Below are 22,215 nucleotides of genomic sequence, written 5' to 3'. Positions count from 1 at the left end.
CTGATTTGCCAGCTTGGAATTTGTGTCAGCGAATATCAAATAGTTGTCTTGGTGCAACACACAACGATTCACCATCGCGTTATTTATGTGTTTTCCTTCTAATTTCGCCATCAACACGGATCAACACGAAGTTTTCAGACCAAACAAAGTACCACAAAATGCATTGTGTGTCCTTTCTCAGTCAGGGGCGTTCCTGACATGACATCACGTCAGGAATCATCACAAACTCGAAAACAAGACTTCATGAATATTCAGCGGGAGTCTTAAAATGTAAACTATAGCTATATGCTGTGGAATCTTTGTAAAATATGCTCAGTCGAAGTCATTTGAAGTGATTTAACAAATTATGGACATAACTTGTCCGGAGGCGTCGGTTGTCCTTAAAAAAAAATATATATATATTTCACGTTTTAAGACTCGCGCTGAACATTTAGGAAGTCTTGTTTTTGAGTTGGTGACGAGTCCTCACGTGATGTCAGAAAAGGACCCCGTTCACCGTAAAAAAGACGCATTGTAGCGATCCTTCCATTACGTCAATGTATTTTGCTGTACTGTTTTTTTGAAAACCTTATTTTACATCCAAAAGCCGCCAGCAGAGGGAGTCCAAGCTCAATTGAAGAATTTATCAGCCTGTGGAAACGGGCTGATTCATTCCTCACAGCACGGTGGCCATTTTATTGCCTCATTTTGGGTGAGACATTCCCCCCCGCCCGTTTGCCTCAAAATGACACGGAATAAATTCTTTAATCGATTGCAACCAAGTATGCTTTCCTCTTCAGAACTATTTGAATCATATTCATAACTGGATGTGTAACAAGAAAGCATATTATCCGAATCTGAAGCCATTGTTTTTATTCTCCAGCAATGTGTAACCGGCCTCAGGCCTCGGGGATACCTGAGTCGGTTCAAACGCGTCACAGGCAGGTAGCACTGTGAACGACGAGGAAAGACGACACGAGCCAACCGTGTTAATCAGCTTCACACAACGGCATTTATGACCACTTATTCATCAAAACATCAATTCAGCAATTTCAATATCAGAATACATTCATGTGTAGATCTATACATTCAACATCTATACATTGTATATATCCTCCACATTCGCTGTTCCATTCACAGGCGCGTAGCGCCCTCTCCTGACTTGGTAGTCTAATCGACTAACATACAATAACAGAGGTCGTTCCTAACCCCCTACAAATGCAAGACATCTTGGCGTGACGTCACGAACTGGGGGCGGGACTTTCTGAAAATGCCCAATTCGCAGCTCAATTTTTTGCAGATTTTGGACAGTTTAAGTCATTTTTATTGGTGTTTTGCATTTGAATAAAAATATCATACTGCGTGTGTTGGGTATTAGATGCTATAAAACGTTTTTCTGATGTCAGTTAAAAAACAAAAAAGTGACGTCGGTTGCCCTCTAATGCTTCAGGTTTAGTATTTCCGGCCCAAACACTCCCTCCAAATGCTCCTGGCCCTTCTGTCAAATTTTAGAACCCATTGCGGCCCGCGGGTCAAAAAGTTTGCCCACCCCTGGGCTCGCCAGTAGCCATCAGTAATCAACGTGAGACTGTTGTTGTAGTACGTCGTTTTTATATTTTATCCATACTAACTATGTCGGGCAAACAAAAGAAGAAAGTGGTCGGATGAATATGTACAACATGGATTCTCATGTACCACGGAACGTGATGAGAGTGAGCGTCCTATCTGCATGATTTGCAACGCCAAGTTGAGCAACTCTAGTCTTGCACCAGCAAAACTAGAGGAACACTTCTTCAAGCTGCATGGAGACGGGGAATATAAGAACACAACACCTGCTGAATTCAAGGTGAAGAGAGCTAGATTCGATGAAAGGGCCACTCTGCCTGCTCTTAGATTTGTACCTGTTAGCAAAGTTAATGCATTGTGTTGGTTTTGTTCTTTGAACAAGGTGATGTTCATTCACGACTCATTTTGTGTAGCAGTAAATAGCATCAATGTCTTGAATTCGAAAAAAAAATCACATTTTACTTTTTCAATCAAGAGGGGTTCGGTGAATGCACATATGAATTCGGCACCTCTAACAAGGTTAAGAATCACTGATTTAAAGCTATCCATAACCTTGCCCCCCCCATACCTATCTGTCCTTCTTCATGTTTCTATTCCCTCTCGTTCCCTCAGATCCTCTTCCTCCTTCCACCTCTGTATGCCCCCCCCCCCTGCCTGTCTCAGCACGATGGGTGACAGAGCCAGCTGCTCTGCCCCCAAACTCTGGAACTCACTTCCTCCCAACATTGGTAACATTGATTCTCTTCCCACCTTCAAGTCCCATCTCAACACCCACCAAATTGCATTTTCTGCATAGCTCTCTCTTGTTTCTATTTAATTGTATTTTATTTTTTGTATTCTATTTGTGATAGTACCTATGCTTGTCTGTGACTGTAAAGTGTCGTTGAGAGCTTTGAAAGGCGCTTAAAATGTAATGTATTATTATTATTATTATTATTATTATTATTATTATTATTATTCTTCTTCTTATTATTATTATTATTATTATTATTATTAGGGTATTCATGTATTTATTTGGTCAACTTGTTTATCAATTCATTTATGCATCAATTTATTTATTTGTTTCTTTACCAATTCATTTATGTATTTATTGTTATATTTCTGTAGTTATTTATTCATTTGTTTGTTTATTTATTTGTTTATTCCTGTATTTAGTGATTTGTTTATTTATTCATTTATGCATCCATTTATTTATTTGCTTATTCACCCATTTATCCACATATGTATCTATTTATGTAGTTATTAATTAGCTTGTTTATTAATGTGTTTATTCATGTATTTATTTGGTCAAATTGTTTATCATTTCATTGATGCATCCATTTATTTATTTGTTTATTCGCCCTTGTATTAATTTTTGTGTTTATTGATATATTTATGTAGTTATTTATTTGTTTATTTATGTATTTGTTTCGTCAAATTGTTTATCAATTCATTTATGCATCCATTTATTTATTTGTTTATTCGCCCATTTATTTAGGTATGTGTTTATTGATATATTTATGTAGTTATTTATTATTTGTTTATTTATTTGTTTATTCGTGTATTAATGTAGTCATTTGTTTATTTATTCATTTATGCATCAATTTATTTATTTGGTTATTTACCTGTTTATTCACATATTTATTATTTAAGAGGTGTGCGTTTGTGTGATTTAGTGGCCGAGCACGGCTATGCTAAGTCAACCATTGCTCCCATTCTCCGGAACAGAGAAGGTGCGTCTGTTGCAAAAGGTGTTTCCGTGCTCACAAAGCGACGGTCTTGGGCAATCAAAGAAGTTGAAAAACTTCTGTTAATTTGGATTCACGAAAGGCAGCTATCCGGCGACAGCGTGAGTAAAGCTATTTTATGCGAGAAAGCACGGCTAATTCACGCCGATATCGCCATGCGCCAACCTGGAAGTTCGGCGCTTATTGAGGAATTTAAAGCCTGTAACGGATGGTTCGAGAACATCTGAAGGCGAGGAGGAGAAGGCAATGTTGGCAAAGTGGAATGATGTGCAGGCTTTTACCGAACAGTTCCATCCAGAAAAGACTGTGGCTATGACAATCATCAACATGATGAACAATATTGTGATGCCTCAGCTTCATAAGACCTTGCAAGTCAGAAAGCAACAGGTGTCAATTAAGAGGTTTTTAATCAGCAACAATGATGAGGAGTCTCCAAAGAAGCAAAGAAGAGAAGCCACACCAGAGGTTAAGTTACCAACAGTCCTAAGGGAAGGTGACTGTCCTTCCATAAGCCATCAACGACCATCAAAAAGGTAAATAAAACTTTATTTTACAGCACATTTTATTTCTTTCTTTTCAGCCCTCACGTAATGTGCCTCTCTTTAATGTAGCCACAAGGGGGCACAAGCCAGTGTCTTATTGTGCCCGTCCCAAGCCCGGATAAATACAGAGGGTTGTGTCAGGAAGGGCATCCAACGTAAAATGTTTTTTCCAAAACAAACATGCGAATCAAACCTATGAATCCCATACCGGATCGGTCGAGGCAACGGCCGCCATTGGTACTGTTGACCTTCAGGGTGCCAGTGGAAAACTACTGTTGGTCGAATAAGGAGAGGAGGGAGGTGTGCCCGGAGGAAAAGAGAGAAATGGAACGCCAAGAGTATAGAACTAAGAGTAGGAACTTTAAATGTAGGAACAATGACAGGTAAAGGTCGAGAGCTGGTTGACATGATGCAGAGAAGGAAGGTAGACATACTGTGTGTCCAGGAGACCAGGTGGGAAGGGAGTAAGGCTTGAAGCTTAGGGTCAGGGTTTAAGTTGTTCTATCATGATGAAGACAGAAAGAGAAATGGAGTTGGGGTTATCTTAAAAGAGGAGTTTGTTAGGAATGTCTTAGAAGTAAAAAGAGTATCAGAAGTCTGAAGCTAGAAATTGAAGGTGTGATGTTCAATGTTGTTTGTGGGTATGCCCCACAAGTAGGATGTGAGCTGGCGGAGAAGGAGAAATTTTGGTTGGACTTTGATGAAGTCATACAGAACATCCCGAGAAGTGAGAGGGTTATAATTGGTGGAGACTTCAATGGACATGTTGGCGCAGGAAACAAAGATGATGAGGAGGTGATGGGCAGGTTTGGACTCCAGATGAGGAACGCTGAAGGACAGATGGTGGTTGACTTTGCTAAGAGAATGGAAATGGCTATTGTGAATACTTTTTTTCAGAAGAGACTGGAACATAGGGTGACCTATAAAAGTGGAGGCAGAAGTACACAGGTAGACTACATTTTGTGTCAACGGCGCCATCTAAAGGAAATCAGTGACTGCAAAGTAGTGGTTGGTGAGAGTGTAGCCAGACAGCATAGGTTGGTGGTGTGTAGGATGACGCTGGCAGTGAGGAAGATAAAGAAACCAAAGGCTGAAGTGAGGACAAAATGGTGGAAGTTGAAAAAGGAAGAGTGTTGCATGACATTTAGGAAGGAAGTAAGACAAGCACTGGGTGGGCAAGAGGTCCTCCCAGATGACTGGCAAACTACAGCGAACATAATCAGAGACATGGGTCGGAAAGTACTTGGTGTATCTAGTGGAAGAAAGGTTGATAAGGAGACTTGGTGGTGGAATGGGGAGGTGCAGGAGTGTATACAGAGAAAGAGGTTAGCAAAGAAGAAGTGGGACACTGAGAGGACGGACGAGAGTAGACAGCAGTACAAGGAGATGCAGCACACGGTTAAAGTAAAGGTGGCAAAGGCCAAACAAGAGGCCTATGATGACTTGTATGCTCGGCTGGACAGCAAGGAAGGTGAGACTGATCTTTACAGGCTGGCGAGACAGAGAGACAAAGATGGTAAAGACCTGCAGCAGGTTCGGGTAATTAAGGATAGAGATGGCAATGTATTAACAGGTGCCAGTAGTGTGATGGCAAGATAGAAAGAGTACTTTGAAGAATTGATGAATGAGGAAAATGAGAAGGAACAAAGAGTAGAAGACGTGACTGTTGTGGACCAAGACGTAGCAAGCATTAGCAAGGATGAAGTGAGGAGGGCGCTGAAGAGGATGAAGGGAGGAAAGGAACTTGGGCCTGATGATTGTCCAATCGAGGTATGGAAGTTTCTTGGAGAGGTAGCGGTGGTGTTCTTGACTGGGTTATTCAACAAGATCTTAGATGGTGAACAGATGCCTGAAGAATGGAGACGAAGCGTACTCGTGCCCATTTTTAAGAACAAAGGAGGTGTGCAGAGTTGTACTACTTACAGAGGAATAAAGTTGATGAGCCAAACAATGAAACTCTTGGAAAGAGTAGTCGAAGCTAGACTAAGAGCAGAAGTGAACATTTGTGAGCAGCAGTATGGCTTCATGCCAAAAAAAAAAAAAAGAGTACGACAGATGCAATATTTGCTTTAAGAATGCTGATAGAGAAGTACAGAGAAGGTCAGAAGGAATTGCATTGTGTCTTTGTAGATCTGGAGAAAGCGTATGACAGGGTGCCCAGAGAAGAGCTGTGGCATTGCATGAGGAAGTCTGGAGTGACGGAAAAGTATGTCAGAGCGGTGCAAGACATGTATCATGACTGTAAGACAGTTGTGAGGTGTGCTGTCGGTGTGACTGAGGAATTCAAGGTGGAGGTAGGACTCCACCAGGGGTCAGCTCTGAGCCCCTTCTTGTTTGCTATGGTGATGGACAGGCTGACAGACGATGTTAGACAAGAGTCTCCTTGGACCATAATGTTTGCAGATGACATTGTGATCTGTAGCGAGAACGGGGAACAGGTGGCGGAGAAACTAGAGATGTGGACATATGCTCTGGAAAGGAGAGGAATGAAGATCAGTCGCAGCAAGACGGACTATATGTGTGTGAATGAGAGGGATCCAAGTGCAAGAGTGATGCTACAGGGAGAAGAGATAAAGAAGGTGGAGGATTTTAAGTACTTGGGGTCAACTGTCCAGAGCAATAGAGAGTGTGGAAAAGAGGTGAAGAAGCGTGTCCAGGCAGGCTGGAGCGGCTGGAGAAAAATGTCAGGTCTGATGTGTGATAGAAGGGTTTCAGCTAGGATGAAAGGAAAAGTGTATAAAACCGTGGTCAGACCAGCCATGATGTTTGGACTGGAGACAGTGCCACTGAAGAAAAGACAGGAAGCAGAGCTGGAGGTAGCAGAGCTGAAGATGTTGAGGTTTTCTTTGGGAGTGACCAGGTTGGATAGGATCAGGAATGAGTACAAGAGGGTCAACTCATATTAGAGGCTTTAGAGAGAAAGTCAGAGAGGCCAGACTGAGATGGTTTGGACCAGAGGAGAGAGAGTGACTATATCGGGAGAAGGATGCTGAGCCTTGAACTGCCAGGCATGAGACCGAGAGGAAGACCGAAGAGGAGGTTTATGGATGTGGTCAAAGAGGACATGAAGGTAGCTGGTGTGAGAGAAGAGGATGCACGAAACCGGGATAGATGGAGGACATTGATTCGCTGTGGCGACCCCTGATGGGAAAAGCCGAAAGGAAAAGAAGATGTAATGTGCCTCTCTTTGTGACTTTATGATACAATGCAGTGTATTTCTTTCATTACAATACAATAGCACATTTATTATACATAGATTATGGTATGATGTCTGTAGTTTTAAGCTTATTTAGTTAAAAATTATATTTTATGGAAACCCGGAAATGGATTATTCCCATTTTAATGGTTTCCTATGGGAATTTTTTTGGAGATACACACTTTTCGCCTTACACACTCTGTCTTGGAACCAATTAAGTTCGTACATTGAGGTCTCACTGTATAACATATGTAATGGAGTTGTGCACTTAGATTATTAAATTATGAAGGAAGTGACGCAACGGCGCACAGTGCGGCACCATGTCTCGCCCATAGTTTCCAGAACAATCTCGAGGAGATTCAGGGTGAGTCGCAATTTTCTGTTGGTCTCGATTAACGCGCATTTTCATGACAATATCTTATTTTGTTTCCCCTTTTGTACTGTCTAGTGTTATCTAATTAGTTCCCTTATTCATTTCGAGTCCAGATTACTTTTTGTGTCATTATTTACTTCACGTTTTGTCGAGTGGAACTTTGGAGCACATGTGCTTCATAGTGCTTTTCTATTGCGCAGTTAATCACAAGACGACACCCATGCGACTTCACCCATCCCTTCTGCCATACTGTGTTGCAGAAATAAAAGAAATAAAAAGAAACATCCACGCGTCTGGTCTCATTGGAGATGAAGACAGTCACTGTTGTGACAGCCGTCACACATACATAAAAACAATGCATTGTTCCAGCTGCCAAACCTGTCACATCCGCTCGAGGAGTGGTGACAGTACTCGAGGGACGACGGGAAGTAGTAAATGTCGGATCCGAAATACACGGTGGAGACAGGGATTCAATAAGAGTCTTTACTGAGACGTAAAAAGCAAAACAGAAATGTGACAATGGAGGCGAGCAAATGAGACAGACCTGGGTGCGACTGGGTGACGGGGGCCATCAAGAAATACACCGGCACAGACCAAACGGTAAGGGTGGCTTTTATAGCCAGAATGCACAATTCACGGAATGAGAAACAGGTTCGTGAGTCTGGAGAGTAGGGAGGGGAGGGGCACAGAGGATGATGAGACAGGAGGGGAGGGCCATGCTCCTGGAGCAGACGAGGATGTGACAAACCATAACCTTTCCTTAGTTTCGAACCTAATGTTAACTGAGTTTTGCAGACATTCTCATTAATTTATCAATGTGGTTTTTCACGAAATATTTAACTCCCTTCCAAGTTCCCCCTTTCGATTCTTCTGGTGAAGCCTTAATGCAGTTCATGCATTCGTCTTTGCCTGGAACCTTGAGAGACCTGATGGTGTCCATCAAGGTTTTCTCCACAACGTGGATTTCGTCTTGTGTCCACTTTTTTACCTTCATTTTTACTTCTTCCCTATATAAAATGGGACAGTAAATTAATAATCCTCCAAAAATTGAGACACATGCCATTGCTGTCTAAAGTCAGCATTGGTCTGTTTTGGAACAGTTTTGTAGTTTTTATACATCAAATGATAACACATTCACAAGCCACTAGATAACAGTTTACCTCCGCCCTACCATCCAATTTACCTATTAGTAGTAAACACAGAATAAAAGTCAAAAAGTCAAAGTCAGCTTTATTGTCAAATATGCTAATATGCATGACATACAGCACAGATGAAATTACTGTCCTCTCGGACCCAGCATGCAAGGCACTTATAATTACTTAACAAACATAAACATGAAAACGCCAATTTGCCGGGAGAGGGGAGCCACTGCGTGTTCATGCGCCGCCATCTTGGGGACATTTTGTTTTGAAAAAATAACAAATATGACAACACAAAGACACAGAGTCATTCATTCTTCAGGACTTGCTGTACCCTCTTTGTGATGACATGAAGCAGTTCTAGTTGAAAGAGGAGAGGATCAAAGCATCCATGTCAGCAGTGGATCAGGGACGTCATGGTGGAATTTGTACGTCTACTACAAGCTAAATGTATAATATAAAATAACTAAATATATTGAGTTCAACAAAATCAGGAATATGTACTTCAGTGCTATGTTCACGGTGCAGGTCTGAATCCAATTAAGATTTTTTTTGGTGGGATCAATTTATTTTGTAAGGGTTCACATTACATGAAGAAATGCTCATCTACTTACTACTGAGAAAACATGATTTTAAACATTCCATTCCGATTTCTATACACCCTCGACATTAACTTGAAGTTGTTCAATACTAAATATCCCATAGAATGTTATGAGGAGGAAGAGATATAGAGCATTTTTTTTGTAGGATAACAATACATTATGGTAATCAAAAACAAAAATAATGTAGCATATTTCCCCTACACATACAGTATATAGACCCATACCGCTGTTGCTTGTCAGATGATATCTCAGTCACGAACCAAGAGAAAACTGTTTACCTTTTGTTTGCTGTGGTGGAACAGGCACCTTCTTGACGAGCAGCATCATCCCATCTGACCTACCTGCACAAAAAACGGGTCTCTTGTTTCTATTTATAATTGTATTTTATTTATTGTCTTCTATTTATGATTGTATTTTATTTATTATAGTACCTATGCTTGTCTGTGACTGTAAAGTGTCATTGAGCGCTTTGAAAGGCGCTTAAAATGTAATGTATTATTATTATCATCATTATCATAATAATAATAAATAATAATAATAATAATAATAATAATTATTATTATTATTATTATTGTAAATACAAATAAAACACAACATATGTGTACCGTCTGTCATATACCCGACAGCAAACCCATAACAGGATTTCGGGTGGGTACGTTGCTGTCTCAGCATCAGTGACTGTTTGTAACTCCTCCCACTCTCCTTGTGCAAGATTAGATTAGATCACATTACATTACATTACATTACCCTTTATTAGACTCAGTGGAGAAATTCACAAGTATTCGGAATTTACAATTATTTTCTGTGTCAACATTAATATATACTGATGTCTAATATACACTGATGTATGACACGAATGGTCTACATTTTCAGGAAGGCATTGAACAAAACATATGTTGACCTAAAAAAAAATTAAAGTCATAAACATACCAGATGATTGTGGCAATGATGTTGATGTAGGAGTACATTTTGTCATATCTTTATCGTCCTCATCATCAGTGCCTTCATCCAGTATCCCACATTCATGACGAGTATTGGCAAGTATGTCATGGATGTCTGCACTTTAGGTGTCAGGAGAATGGGAACCTTGTATCAATGTTTTACCTTGTACAGTGAGACCTCAACTTCCGAACACCTTATATTACGAACTTTTCATCTTACGAACGTCAAATTTATGAACATTAAACCTTATAATAAGCACTATCTTCATATTACACATCCACCACGGCTGGAACACCAAAGCACACGACCTACGGATCTGGCGGAGTGATCTTCGGCGGAAGCACACGACCGAACAGCGCTCCAGCTGGCGCTACTTTCGACTCCCCCTCTCTCTGAATTCACTCGTCTATCGCCTCCGAGCAGCTTTTTGCAGATAATTTAACTATTTTGGGACCGGAAAATAAACACCACAGGCTCGTGTTCAGCCTCAGTTCAAATGTGGTGCGTTACTATGAACAAATTGAAGAAACTACCAGCCGTACACGTCTACTCTGCTCTGTTTATTTGTCATTCAAGACTTGGGGTGCGTTCAGGTTCGAGAATAGCGCACGACTTCTTATGACTCTAGGCTGTTTGGAAAGTATCGTCTAACTGAATGAGCAGGGACAAACACTTGCCAACGTTTTTGTGTTGCTACACTTGACCGCACCCCCTGTCAAGATGCGATAGAAGTGATTGTGATTGGCTAAAGGGTAGAGTCATGTGTCATGGTAAGCCAATCAGAGCTAGTGTTTTCACACACACCGGAACAGCGTGTCAGTAGTCCCGCTAAATTGTCACGTGCGACTGGACAGCTGGGGCGGGGCCGCCGCTCGCGACACTTCAATTTAATTTCATTTCAACGAGTCACTGTCACCTCACCAGTGACTTGATTACGACGAAAGTGAATCACTGTGTCTTGTGCTGGCAAATCCAACAGTTTGCTTTGCACGAGGTGATTGTTAGACACAATCGCGTAAGTTTGTTGCTTTCCGGTTTCCGATCGCGAGCGTGCCATTTTATTCTCACACAGAGGAGCATGTTACTGACCATAATGAGGTCATCAACACAGAGAATTTGATTTGCCTTCAAGAGGACAAGCAGAAGCAGGCCATTCAGCAGTTGATGTGCAGGCTTTTATTGAACAGTTCCATCCAGAAAAGGCTATAAGAATCATCAACATGATGAATGATAATGTGATGCCTCAGTTGCGTAAGACCTTACAAGTCAGAAAGCAACAGGTGTCAATTAAGAGCCATCAATGGCCATCACAAATGTAAATAAAGTGACTTTATTATACAGTGCAGTGTATTTCTTTCATTACAATACAATAGCACATTTATTATACATAGGATAAGGTAGGTTGTGTGTAGTTTTAAGGCGTATTTAATTGAAAAGTATATTTTATGGAAACCCAGGAACGAATTATTCCCATTTTAATGGTTTCCCATGGGAATTTTTTTTTAGATACACACTTTTCGCCTTACAAACTCTGTCTGGGAACCAATTAAGTTCGTAAGTTGAGGTCTCACTGTATTTCAATTCTTTGGAAGTGCCAAAACAGTTTCCGCTCAAGGTCAGACAAAGCCAGCTCCACATCCGGATGTGTCGACGATGTATCTCTCAAAGTAAACGCAGTAAGTGGCATCTTAGAAACTTCCCATTCTCTTCTCCGGTTGAAAAAGGATAATTTTGCACAGTGTAACTTTTGCAAGTTCTCCCCAATGTTTCCTACTTGTGTCTTCTTTGAGTTTTGTTTGGTACACCTGTCTTTGGACCTCAAGATACTCATGCATCTTTTTCACATCTTCGGTAAAAGGCAGAAGTTGTGGAACATTCCATTTTGCCTCACGCAGGTTTCTGAGGGACTTTGAGGACACGCCATTCACTCCATCTGGTGCCACAGATTTGTTTGAACACCCGTGCATTTTTAATGGCATTATCATCACCTGAGATTAATCCTTCACATTCAATAATATTAGCCATTTTCCTGAGGTTGTGTCCTAACTTGAGTGCTAAGGAGGGTATTTCGAATGCATTTAATTGCTCATTTAAGCCAGCCACCCTCCTCACTGCTTCGATCACATGAGGGAAATTTACTTGGATAAAGAAATCCAGCATGTCTTGAAGCTTTCCATGTTTCTTCCCCTGGAGAAGCAGTCGTCCTGTCTCACGCATCTTCTGTCTGATGTAGTCATGTTTTGAGACATCATGCCCATGCTTATTGAAGAGGCGTTCCCCAAATTTCAGAATCACCTTTTCCTTACACACAGCATTTGTGATTGCATCTTGATGCATAGCAAGCACCATTTTCCAAAACTGTTCATTTACACCATCTGGAACTGGCTGAGCATATTCACACAAGGCCTGAACTTTCCTGTCTTCCTGGTTTCAAATTTTGCACATGCATGTTTAAGTGACACCTCCGCATGTGCCTCCACATTGCTCTCCTCATAAAGCAGCCCTGACAATTCACACAATGCATGTAATCTTTGGCTTCCACGTTTTTTTGGATTGCTGATGCGGTATCAACATTCCTTGACCTTCATGCAGAACGTCATTGTTATGGGCACGATTCCCTTTATTTGTGAGAAGATCCAGTTGGATTCTTCTCTCTTTGGAGCCAGTTGGAAATTGAAGCACATTTACTTCATGGGGTATCTTTGTGTTGTGTTATCAAATGGCGTGCAATTTTCCTGTCAAGTTTGGAGCAAAACACACAGAAGTGAGATTTGTGGTAGAGCCTGCCACCATCTGTTTTCCTTTTAAAAGTCATGACCTTCATATCAGAACCACTGGATGAAGCTGTTTGCTGGTGTTTTGAGTCAGATGAGTCGGCACAAGTCAAGCGTGTGTCTGTGGCTTAGAGGAAATGGCCAGGTGTAAACTTTTTGATTCATGAGGTTTATCCGTGTCCGAGGTAGAAGCAGGTGTCATGTGTCTTTTTTTATGTGACGTTACATGTACTTTTCGTGGGTTGGTCGAAGGCACTTTCCTTCTCTTTGTCCTCTTGTTCTTCTACTGCTCAGTTACTTCTACCGAGCTGTCACTTGTTTGTTCTCCAGGTTTGGGAACATATTAATCATCAGTATTGTCAGAACTCGACAGAGAATCGTCCATGGTTTGTTCAATCATTTTCATGTTAAGCTGAAAGAGGGAGAGACAGAGAGAGAGAGAGATTACTAACCGTAAAATTCTGTACATAATTTGTGCCCCCCACTCTTGTGTATATATATATATACAGTAAAGTCTCGTTATATCGATATTCAAGGGAGTCCGAAAAAATATCGATATAACCGGGACGATCGATATATCCGATATCGATATAACGAGACTTTACTGTATATTCTATATATATATATATATATATATATATATATATATATATATATATATATATATATATATATATATATATATATATATAACTGCAGGGTGTAAGATGCTGGCAGGGAAAGCCTACATGGAGCGCCATAACCAGGTGGCTGGCATAGTCTACCGAAACATCTGTGCGGTGTATGGACTGGGTCTACCCCAAATTCAAAATGGGAAACACCTCCCAAGGTGGTGGAGAATGACCGAGCAAAGATCCTGTGGGACTTCCAGATACAGACCGACAAGATGGTAATGGCCAACCAACCAGATATCGTGGTCATAGATAAAGGGGAAAAGAAAGCCGTTGTCGTGAATGTAGCGGTCCCGAGTGATGGAAACATCAGAAAGAAGGAACATGAGAAAATCGAGAAATACCAAGGGCTGAGAGAGGAGCTGGAGAGAGCCTGGAAGGTAAAGGTGACAGTCGTGCCTGTGGTGGTCGGAGCACTCAGGGCAGTGACCCCCAAACTCGACGAGTGGTTGCAACAGATCCCGGGAACAACATCGGATATCTCGGTCCAGAAAAGCGCAGTGCTGGGAACAGCACGGATACTGCGCAGAACCCTCAAGCTTCCTGGCCTCTGGTAGAGGACCCGAGCTGAAATGGGGACAGACACCACCCATGGTGGGTGAGACGAGGATTTTATATATATATATATATATATATATATATATATATATATATATATATATATATATATATATATATATATATATATATATATATATATATATATATATATATAAACATCAAATCAACTGCCAAGAAAGAATGTTTGGTTACAGCATAAATGGGTTAATCTCTTCAGATATTATGTCACAATGTGCAGGTGGCTGAAGACACTAAATGAAGTCGCAAGTTTTTTTAAACTGTGTCGATAAAGTTAAGTTTAACTTCATTTCATTTGTGGCAGACTATAGTTCAGCGAACGTTGCATTCAGTCAAATGCGGTCCTTATACCTTTGTTGACATTTATGGTTGAGTCTTCTCAGATCTCTCCATCTCATTCTCATCCAACGACTTTGATTTTGCAAAAACAAAAATTACATTTTGAGATGTTCATCAAGTTGTTTCTTTTTATTTATTGATTGTCATTTGTGGCAATGGGGGCAATGTCCTCCAGCTGGGTCGGTCGGGTTCAGGCCGCATTTTTTCATGGCAGTCTTCACCTGGTCTTTACAGCGTTTTTTGGGGCCTCCTGCCAGGCGACGGCCGAGATGGAGCTGGCCATAAAGCACCTTACGTGGCAAGCGCTCTTCTGGCATCCTGATCACATGGCCTAGCCAGCGAAGTTGGTGCTGGGTGACTGTAGCTTCCACACTGGTGCAGTTGGTTTTGCAGAGTATTTCAGTGTGGGGGACTCTGTCTCTCTAGGATAGCCAAAGGATGCATTGTAGGCACTTGATGTGATAGGCTTCAAGCATCCTGAGGTGGCGACTGTACAGGGTCCATGCTTCGCAGCTGTAAAGCAGGATTGACACAACAACAGCCCGATAAACTGCAGTCTTGGTGTGGAGTTTGAGATCTTTGTTTTGAAAGACTCTCCTCTTAAGTCTGCCAAAAGATCCTGATGCCTATTTGATCTGGTTTTGTATCTCTCTGTCAATGCTGCAGTCGTCAGAGAGAAAGCTGCCCAGGTATTTGAAATAGTCCACTATTGCTAGTGGCTTATTGGAGATGGTGAATGTTGGTGGATGAACTGGAGGAATGGATGCCCACTGACAGATTACCTCAGTCTTTTCCACATTGACAGAGAGGCCCAGTCTACCATAGGCATCTGCAGCAGCTGAGAGACTACCTTCTTACTTTCGTGATTGCCTGTAGCCTCCTGATGTTGAATAGATTTCCATCAAGCCGGATCTGTGGTAACCCCACTGTTCTTCTCGATCCTCTCATGGAGCAACAGTGTCACACACAGGAGGAAGTTGTTGAACAGGACTGGAGCGAGGACACATCCCAGGTGTACACCAGTATGCCAAATTAGGGTCACATACACTCACACAGTTTTTTGGTCTGGAATGGCCCCGTGGGGACACTTTAGGAAATGTCATGAAACGTCTTTAAAACATGGTTCGAAGTCTCTCAGAGCAATTTGCCGGTGGGGACCTTATTTTAGGTCCCCACGGGTACACGAGTCCCCACCGGGCTGCGTGCAGTCAGGTTGATGTCCCCACTGTGGCGCACAAACGAGAACACACACACACACACACACGGACATGCACACGCACACACACACACACACGCACACGCACACACACACACACACACACACAACCTGATGCAGAATTGATGCTGGAACTGATCACGTGTACCCAATGAAGTGTCGAGTGAGCATGTACGCACCTTGAGCAAAACATTGACATCTTGCTGTTCAGTTCGTCCCTTTAATGGCAAATCCCTCATTAAGCGCATCACAGCTACACACACACACGCACACACAAAGTCACATCAAGATAAAAATGTTCCAAAAGGGACACGTTGAAAATCGTTCCCGGATGCAGACGACGGGTGGAGCCGATGTGTCACGAGATGTTGGGGTGCAATTGGAATTGTGGTGGCGGGCGTACAAAGGAAAATGTCTGCCTTGCTGTTCTTGCTGTTCAGTTTGTCCCTTTAACGGCAAATCCCCCATTAAGCGCATCACAGCTACACACACACACACACACACACACGCACACACAAAGTCACATCAAGATAAAAATGTTCCAAAAGGGACACGTTGAAAATCGTTCCCGGATGCAGACGACGGGTGGAGCCGATGTGTCACGAGATGTTGGGGTGCAATTGGAATTGTGGTGGCGGGCGTACAAAGGAAAATGTCTGCCGCCACTCGGTTCATGGCTGGATCTGCAAACTCGATCAGGGACTCCTCAGGGGAATCTGGAAACGAAACCACACACGAAAGGTGTTGTTTCAACCTATAGAATGTTGTCACAGTCGGGGAAAAAATACATCAATCAAAGTATAGTAAATATGTGGTCAATGAGCCAGTAGGGGCACCTTAGACAACTTGAGCATTTCCTTAAGTTCTCTGGAGACTGGGCTCTTGCTCTTATTCTTCATTCTCGCTGAAAGCATTTATGATGATGACGATGGTGATGATGAAGAGGTCAACGTTTATCTATGTATACAGTCAAAGCTAGTTTTTCCACCATAATCCCTTCCAGAAACCTACTGGAAAAGCCATTTGGTGAAAAACTTAAACATCTCCCATGACAATCAATATCTGCTTTCTTTTTGATTGTTGTTTTTTTATCGTGATTGAAGAATACAAACACGCCTGCTCACAATGGAACGCTACACGAGGACAATGCGTTGGTCACAATGACACACGAAGAAGAAGTGACGTATAAAGAAGTGGAGGGGAGTCCAGTGGTGCATTCAGGTGCACTCAGTTTGGTCGACACCCCATTTTCGGTTATAAACCGAGGCATAACTAAAACGAATATTTTGGTGGAAAAACGAATTGGATGAGACGTTCGAAAAATGACGTTTGACTTGTACAGTCAAAGTTGAGTTTTCGACCATAATCCGTTCCGGAAACCTGTTCGAAAACCGATTTGTTCAAACACCAAATAGCACTTCAAAATTAAAAAAATAAAAACTTTAAATAAAAACATTTCAATCTGTTGCAAGTCTAGAAAATTCATTCTTAAAAATGGAAAATTTCCCATTAGAATCAATGTCATCAATGTCTGCTTTCTTTTATTTTATCGTATTTTTTTATTTTTATTAATTTTTTTCCAAGATGGCGCCGTGTGAACACGCAGCGGCTCCTCTCTCTCCCAGCAAATTGGTGTTTTCGTGTTTATTATGTTTGTCTCACTCGTGTAAATGTTCGTCTCCCTCTGCCTCGCTACACCCGAGGCGTACCTAGTCCCGTGAGGTTCTGCTCGACATCGGCAGTTCATTTTTAAAAGCAAAACCAGCTGAAGCAGAAGTGCTACGCAAGCATGGATTGCTCAGGGAGTCGGCTCGTCCATTGACCCCCACTCTTCCACCAACCCCCACTCCTGCACCCAACCCAGAGTGGAGGCGCCACAAGGCCGACCATTCCTACCATCACCCTGGCTAACGTGCACTCGCTGGACAATAAAATGGACTACATAATAATAATACATTTTATTTCAAGCGCCTTTCAAAACACCCAAGGACACTTTACAATAAAAACAATAAAACAAAGCACATAACAATAAAACCATAAGTAAAATGATCCATAATAAAATAGCAGATAGAACTATACATTGAAAGCAATTTTAAACAAGTGGGTTTTGAGGTGAGCCTTGAAAATAGGGAGGGCGTCAATATTGCGGATGTTGGGTGGAAGAGAATTCCAGAGTTTGGGAGCAGAGCGGCTGAAAGCTCTGCAACCCATCGTGGTGAGACGGGCAGAGGGCACATAGAGGTGAAGGGAGGATGAAGATCTGAGGGACCGAGAGGGAACAGAGATTTGAAGCAGGTCAGAAAGATAGGGAGGGGCAAGGTTATGTTATGTTAAGGTTATATGTATTAGGTTAGGTACATAAGACTTCTCCGCTCAACTTCCAAGACAGCAGGTGAGTGTTGTGCCCTTGTGTTTGTGGAAACATGGCTGACCGACAGCATACCGGACAGTGCCATCCAGCTAGCCCAGCTAACTAGCTTCCGGGCAGACAGAGCACTCAGCGAGGGGGGGGAAGACTCGTGGCGGGGGACTCTGTGGTTACATCAGTGATGCCTGGTGCCGCAACGCTGTTGTGGTATGCAAACACTGCTCACCACTGATGGAGCTTATGGTCATAAAATGTCGGCCATTCTACCTGCTGAGGGAATTTAGTGCCATACTGCTGGTAGCAGTTTACATCCCCCCGAGCTCAATTAACCACAGTAGCGCGGGATTGAATGAACTCTACCAGCACACCAGCGAGCAACAGACAGCCCACCCAGATGCTTTCCTTATCCTGGCTGGCGATTTCAACCATGCCAACCCGAAAAGCGTGTTTCCACAACTCCATGGACACATTAAGTTTCCGACTAGAGGTAACAACATTCTGGACAATGTTTTCACCACACACAAAGGAGCGTACAAACACCGCTTCTCCAACACCGACTGGAACATGTTCAGACAAGCGGCCACCTACAACAACACCACAGACCTCCAAGAGTACACAGACTCTGTTACCTCCTACATGAGGAAGTGCATGGATGACGTGACTGTCACCAGATCTGTCACCATCCGGGCCAACCAGAAGCCATGGCTGACGGGTGAAGTCCACAGGCTCCTTAGGGCTCGGAACGCTGCCTACAAAGCTGATGATGAGCTAGGCCTGAGGACAGCCAGGGTCAACCTTTTACGCGGCATCAGGATGGCCAAGAGAGCACTCCAGGAGGATCACCAATCATTTCAGAGACAGCAGACACACCAGGAACCTGTGACGTGGGATAGAGACCATCACAGACTACAAACCCTCTCCACAGACCTGCGAGAGAACTCCACCACTCTGCTGAACCAGCTGAATGACTTCTTCGCCCGCTTTGAGGCAAACAACAGCACTCCAGCACAGAAGACCCCAACACCTCCCGGCGACCAGGTGCTGACACTGTCCCAGGACAGTGTGAGGCGATCCCTCAGAGGGGCCAATGCACGCAAAGACCCAGGTCCCGATGGCATTCCTGGCCGTGTTCTGAGAGACTGCGCTGAGGAGCCCACAGATGTCTTCACGGACATCTTTAACACCTCTCTGAGCCACGCTGTTGTGCCCACGTGCCTCAATGCCACCACCATCATTCCGGTCCCTAAGAAGTCGTCCCCCACCTGCCACAATGACTACCGCCCGGTCACACTCACTCCCATCCTCATGAAGTGCTTCGAGCGGCTAGTTATGAACCACATCAAGGCTGCCCCCCCCCCCCCCCAACCATGACCCTTTCCAGTTTGCATATCGGCCCAACCGCTCGACCGATGAGGCCATCTCCACTGGTCTCCACACAGTGCTCACCCATCTGGAGACCAGAGACTCCTACGTCAGAATGCTGTTCATGGACTTCAGCTCAGCATTCAACACAATATCCCCCAACAGCTCACGGACAAACTGAGAAAACTGGGGATCAGCACCTCCCTGTGCAACTGGCTGCTGGACTTCCTGACGGGGAGACCACAGGCAGTCAGAGTTGGAAACAACACTTCCAGCACCATCACGCTGAACACAGGGGTGTGTGCTGAGCCCCCTCCTCTTCACTCTGCTCACGCATGACTGCTCACCGTCATTGCCCAGCTCCACCCTCTTCATAAAGTTTGCAAATGACACAACAGTGGTGGGCCTCATCAACAACGATGAGGAGACAGCCTACAGGGACGAGGTCAGCCGCCTGGCCACGTGGTGCAAGGACAACAATCTCCGTCTGAATGTGGAGAAGACGAAGGAGATTGTTGTGGACTTCAGGAGAGTGTGCCCCCAGCATGCTCCACTCATCATCGACGGTGCTGCAGTGGAGAGAGTGAGCAGCACCAAGTTCCTGGGAGTGCATATATCCGAAGACCTGTCCTGGAGCCACAACACGGCAACACTGGCCAAGAGATCCCACCAGCGACTGTACTTCCTCCGCAAGCTCAAAAGAGTTGGAGCCCCGACCCCCATCACGACCTCCTTCTACCGTGGTACCATCGAGAGCATCCTGACCAGCTGTATCACCGTGTGGTACGGAGCCTGCACCGTGTCCTGCCGTAAGACTCTGCAGCGCATCGTGAGGACAGCTGAGAAGATCATCGGTGTCTCTCTTCCCCCCCTTCAGGACATTTACAACACCCGCCTCACCCGCAGAGCCATCAGGATCGCGGGCAATCCCACCCACCCCTCCCACAGCCTCTTCAGCCTGCTGCCATCGGGTAGGAGACTGCAGAGTCTCAGAGCCAAGACCAACAGGCTCAAGGACAGTTTCTGCCACCAGGCAGTCTGGAGACTCAACTCCGTCCCAGCCCTGCCCACCCTGCCACACTCACCGAACTCTGAGTACACGCTACATGCTGTACTATCATCCTGAACTCTATTTTTTTGTTCTTTTTCATTTTTTTCGGCAAGACCTCGCTTCAACCCTTTCTTGTTTGTTTTTGCATTACTACATTACGTCACTTTATATACGTCACTTCCTCACTTTACATATGTCACTACCTCACTTAACATACGTCACTACCTCACTTTCCAGATGACTCTACCTCACTTTGCATTCAGAAATTACATGTATTGTCTGTTGTCAATTGTATGTCTTTTTAGCCACGTTATAAGTGCCTTGCATGCCCTGCACGCTGGGTCCGAGAGGACATTAATTTCATCTGTGCTGTATGTCACGCATATGAGCATATTTGACAATAAAGCTGACATTGACTGACTTTGACCTGACTTTGACGGAAGAATAAAAACACGCCTACTGACAATGGAATGCTACGCGAGGATAATAAAAAAAATGTAATGTGTCGGTTGGTCACATTGAGACGCCACACCAGGAAGTGACGTATAAGGAAGCAGAGGGAAGTCCAATAGTGCATTCAGGTGCCCTCAGTTTGGTCGAGACCATAATCCGTTCCAGAATCCGGTTCGAAAACCGATTTGTTCAAAAAACAGCATTTCCCATTATATTCAATGTAAAAAAACATCTGATCCAAGTCTAGAAATCAACTTTGTTAAATAACCTTTTAACTATTTTACAGCATTTGTAGAGATCTCAGTCTAATACTTCTACTTTTTTAATAAACACAACACGAACGCGTTGGTCACAATGAGACGCGAGACGAGGAAGTGACGCGTAGGGAACCAGAGGGGTTTTGAGTAGTGCATTCCAGTGCGCTCAGTTTGGTCCAAAACTTATTTTGGGTTGTAAACCGAGGCATTAAAAAATACAAATAAAAATTGGGTGGAAAAACAAATTGGTTGAGAACCGAGAGGTTGGAAAAGCCAGCTTTGACTATATGTATCTGACAACCTAAGTGTGTGTGTGTTGTTCAGTGTGCACCTCACCACCTCCCAGGGGCGGCCTGTCTGAAGTACTTCCTGGCAAACTCCAGCATGTCGTATTGACTGTCCTGCAATGTCCTCTCGTCCACGTCGCCATCAAAGTCCTGCAGAGAAAACACCTCCCGACAAGTTTCGTCCATAATTTGTAAAATCACTTCAAATGACTTCTACTGACCGCATTTTACAAAGATTCCACCACATATAGCTATATTTTATGTTTTAAGACTTGCGCTGAATATTCATGAAGTCTTGTTTTCAAGTTGATGTCGAGTGACATCTTATTCGGTCCGCCCCTGAGAAAGCGACACACAATGCATTTTGGGTCCTTTTTTTCGCCTGAAAACACTGTGTTGATCGCGAAATTAGAAGCAAAAGTACATAAATAATGTGATGATGAATCGTGTGGCAGCCAATTGCAGTAACTAACATAAGGTGTAAGTTTACACAAATCCCAGCGGACAAAGCAGCCATTTCCAACGGAGCAGAGCAGTAGAGCACCTGCGGAGGCGAACAAAGAAGCTAACCAGAGTTAGCGATTCGGCGCTTGGATAGCGGAAGTTATGCATGTTTAGTCATTTAGTCACACTGCATGCTAACTGTGAGCCAGTGACGTGCGGTGAGGTTCATGGCTGGTGAGGCACTGACGTCATCACAGTCAGATTTACAAACATGAACTCCACAGAGTAGCTTATTCTCCATTTGATTGGCAACACTTAACGTGTTTTGTTTAAAATGTCATTTCAGCA

At 43.3% G+C, this 22,215-nt stretch overlaps 1 protein-coding gene across 1 annotated transcript in view; it reads right to left on the bottom strand.

Moving 5' to 3' along the window:
- Window positions 1–14,483: 14,483 nt before the first annotated feature.
- Window positions 14,484–22,215, bottom strand: part of myo15ab (myosin XVAb) — a 45,976-nt gene continuing 38,244 nt past the window's right edge. The window contains exons 50-54 of the mRNA XM_089006419.1: window positions 21,473–22,215; window positions 16,482–16,549; window positions 15,825–16,361; window positions 15,288–15,654; window positions 14,484–14,942 (exon numbers count right to left, since the gene is read on the bottom strand). The exon at window positions 21,473–22,215 is cut by the window's right edge and continues 2,086 nt beyond it. The gene's annotated coding sequence lies outside the window, so the exon portion shown is untranslated. The remainder of the gene's footprint in view (window positions 14,943–15,287; window positions 15,655–15,824; window positions 16,362–16,481; window positions 16,550–21,472) is intronic.

The sequence above is a fragment of the Hippocampus bargibanti genome, linkage group LG10 (assembly GCF_051943395.1).
Source record: "Hippocampus bargibanti isolate YZ-2025 linkage group LG10, ASM5194339v1, whole genome shotgun sequence".
In the NCBI taxonomy this organism is placed as follows: Eukaryota; Metazoa; Chordata; class Actinopteri; order Syngnathiformes; family Syngnathidae; genus Hippocampus; species Hippocampus bargibanti.
The sequence above is the reverse complement of the archived record's forward strand: the minus strand, read 5'-3'. Positions and strand labels throughout refer to the sequence as shown.